At 34.4% G+C, this 4,019-nt stretch overlaps 1 pseudogene; it reads left to right on the plus strand.

Annotated features, from left to right (window-relative positions):
* The first annotated feature begins 237 nt into the window (after window positions 1-237).
* LOC107797937 (uncharacterized) lies at window positions 238-2,324 on the plus strand (annotated as a pseudogene).
* The last annotated feature ends 1,695 nt before the right edge of the window (window positions 2,325-4,019 follow it).

Genomic DNA, 4,019 nt, shown 5'->3' on the forward strand with positions numbered 1-4,019 from the left:
AATTATCAGATAATTGGTTAAACTCTAATAAACTTTAGAACAAAATAATTACTCAATGTATTTTTTATTTTCCAGAAAGTTTTTTTTTGTTCATACACCGTATTGTGAATCAAGCAATACAGATGAGTTGAGTATCTCCCCTTTCTTCATATATCATGCAAAAATGTAAATCAACACAAATTAAATTAAATTTCATAACCTAAACTGCCGCTTAACTTCACTCAAGTCGGTAAATAATGATCCAAAAAGATCAAAGTCGGTGTTTTTGTTATACATAGCCACCAAGTAATCCATCACTATATATATTTTCCCACATATTCAATATGAACAAATATCAAAACAGTTCTCACTTTACTGTAACCCTAAATATCACTTCGCTATCACCTTAATTCCTCCTTCTCAACCTTAGTATATTCAACAATGGCACCACTTACTGCATTACTTGGTCCACCAGAAATTCAAGGAATTTCCACCACTATTACCACCCCACCCCCTACCCTACCCACCATTCGTTCCCTCATAATTAAATCAACCCCAATACCAGAAAAAACAAGAAAATTTCCATGTTGGGACTGCGATTATGATTGTTCATGTGAATCCTCACCAGAACCAGAAACAAGATTTCCTCCAATGGGTTTAACAGAGAATGGTTCAGCAACTTTTCTTTCTACTGGAAATCCTTGCTTAGATTTCTTTTTCCACGTTGTTCCCGATAGCCCACCTGAACAATTATTGAAAAGATTAGAACTTGCTTGGAATAATGATGCTTTAACAACCCTTAAACTTATTTGTAATATAAGGGGTGTTAGAGGTACTGGAAAATCAGAGAAAGAAGGGTTTTATATTTCTTCTTTATGGCTTCATATTTACCATCCTAAAACCCTAGCATGTAATATTAAAGCCATTGCTGATTTCGGTTATTTTAAGGATGTGTTAGAGATTTTGTATAGATTAATTGAGGGTCATGAAGTTAGAAAAAATGAAAAACAAGAGTGGGAGGAAAAGAAAAGAGAAGGGCTTTTGGAGGAAAAGAAAAAAAAAATTTCCTATGTGAGTAAAGGAAAGGCAAAGAGAATTCGATTGGAGAAAACTATAGCTAAGGCAAAGAAATTATTGGATAGGTATACACAAGATTGTAAATTTCAATTCTTGTATGATAAAGTCTCTAGTTTCTTTGCTGATGCTTTGAGGGAAGACATGCAGTTGTACAATGAAGGGAAGTTATACGAACTTAGCCTCGCGGCTAAATGGTGTCCATCTCTTGATTCATCTTATGATAAGGCATGTGTGAAAGTGTGGGAAGAAAATTATTCCCTCGCGACGATTATATTGAGTACCAAGATCTTGAGGACGCGCATTATGCTTATCGTGTGAGGGATAGATTGAGGAAAGAAGTGCTCGTGCCATTACACAAGGCGTTAGAGATTCCGGAGGTTTATATTTGTGCAAATAAATGGGATGAGCTTCCTTATAACGATGAAATTGTACAAGAAATTGTTTTACAAGCACGATAAAGAACGATTCGAGCAGTATCTTGGTGATGTGAAGAGTGGGAAAACAACAATCGCGGCTGGTGCATTGCTTCCACATGAGATAATAGCATCATTAATTGATTCCATGGGGCCAGAAGTTGCGGAGCTTCAATGGGAAAGAATGGTTGATGACTTAGCAAAAAAGGGGAAATTAACAAATTGTATGGCAATTTGTGATGTATCAGGAAGTATGCATGGGACTCCAATGGAAGTTTCTGTTGCTCTAGGGCTACTTATTTCTGAACTTAGTGAAGAACCTTGGAAAGGAAAGCTAATTACATTTAGTCAGAATCCAGAATTTCACATAGTGAAAGGGGAAAATTTGTCACAAAAGACAGATTTTATTAGGAGAATGAAATGGCACATGAATACAGATTTTCAGAAAGTGTTTGATAAAATTCTTGAAATTGCTGTGAAGGGGAATTTGAGTGAGGAACAAATGATAAAGAGACTGTTTGTTTTTAGTGACATGGAATTTGATCAGGCTTCAACTAGTCCATGGGAAACAGATTATAAAGTGATACAAAAAAAGTTTAAGAAAAGTGGTTATGAAAAAGTGCCTGAAATTGTGTTTTGGAATTTGAGGAATTCAGAGGCAACACCAGTACCTAGTAAACAAGAAGGAGTGGCACTTGTGAGTGGATTTTCAAAGAATCTTGTGACTTTGTTTTTGGAAGAAGGTGGGATTTTGAATCCAGAAGCTGTGATGATGCAAGCTATTTCTGGAGAAGAGTATCAAAAGCTTGTGGTTTTTGATTGAATTGTGAAAAAAATTGTTGAAATTGTGATGAGATGTGCTCTTTAATTTCTAGATCTATTAATGAGAAAAATGAGTTCCTCTTATATTTGTGTTCGTCTCTGTAGTTGTGTTTCTCTCATCTATAGTTAATTTGCTTTATTTTCTTTGGGCTAGTTAATTCCTCTTATTTTTATTGCCATTAGGAAAAATGCATGCAATGGAGATTTTTTGCACTGGATGTTATTAAAGACCTAAGAATATTTGCTAATAATCACAAAAGAAAAAAGGCAATTTGTTTATTGCTTGAGTAGAGCTCAGCCGAAAACTATTTTCCACTTAATAAGTGAAGGGGAGAGGGAGAGGATTAACAAGCTTTATAAGGCTGACCACTACATAAGCCATGATTGATCGATGGTAAAAACTAACATCAATTGATGTTTATATCAAACTATGCTACTTACCATGATCTGGTTATAATTTAAAATGAGAATATGTATGATTAACAACTGTTTCGTGATAGGAGTGTATGTTAAGACATGTATTCATTAGTCTGAAGCAGCAGATCTGCCAGACTCGGTCCTTCTTTCTTCTTTCTCAGTTTAAATAGAGGAGAGGAAGGGAGAAGCGAATGATACATGATCATTTTATTGACGAGAGACAACCTTTATCAAGTTCAAACGATTGTCAACCACCAGAAAAAGAGTTCCCTTTTTTTCTTTTGTTTGGTTTAGTTTGGTTTGTAGACAAGTGCAATGACACTTGGAGATCGATTTTTCGGCCGGAAATCTTGCAAATCGATTTGTAGACAAGTGCAATGACTGCCCCTAAAGTGTGCTCATAGAAGCGGAAAAGGTTTAAAATGTAAAATGTGATGTGTTAAACCAACAAAGAAAAAAGAAAGGAAAGTTCACTTTCAAATTTGTGAGGTTTCTATAACTTTTATATTTAAATTTTATGAATGAGATGATACATAATTACCCATTGGGGTTGTACCCCCTTAATTGTATTTTGCTGGGGTCCTATAACCCCTCTTATATGTATTCTAAGTATAAAAAGTTAGAGATTCTTAAGGAGAGTGACAGACAAAACCACAGGTTAAAAATTTAATTCTGCCACTTTTTTTAAATGTATTTTCCTACTATTCTTATTAAGTTTTTCTCCAAGTTTTCCTTTTCCTTTTACTTCTCTCTTCTTCTTCACTTACTCCTCATTTGAAACTATGGAGATTAAATATAATAGAGGTCACTTCAATCTTATAAATAATTTTTTTTAAAAGATTAAACAGTAACTAGAAGCACTATCAGATTTGAAACCAAAGTAAGTCCCCCAATATAGAGCCTGAACAGTACACTGCGTGAGGAGAGAAAGGAATCTGGCCGGGAACATATCCGGCGACCGGAAGAAATGTCCGGCGACTAAATAATATAACCTCATTTCTTGTCATCCTCCTTAAATGTGACCAGACTTTATAGATTTTATAAACCCTTCCTTAGGATCCATAAAGCTTGCATAAATTGATCTTTAGACATATAGCCGGTCATATTCATTATTTATTTTTTCTAATCATATACATAGATTATATATTCATTATACATCAATATATACATATAATACATAAATTTTATATATATTATGCCTTCACCGACTATTTTTACGATTAAGTGAATGACTATTTGGGTTAATTCTTTTTTTTTTCTTTTTTTCTCATAGACTGTTTAAAGGAGAAGGGGTGGGGGGAAGTGGGGTTG

The sequence above is a fragment of the Nicotiana tabacum genome, chromosome 14, assembly GCF_000715075.1.
Source record: "Nicotiana tabacum cultivar K326 chromosome 14, ASM71507v2, whole genome shotgun sequence".
Taxonomy (NCBI): domain Eukaryota; kingdom Viridiplantae; phylum Streptophyta; class Magnoliopsida; order Solanales; family Solanaceae; genus Nicotiana; species Nicotiana tabacum.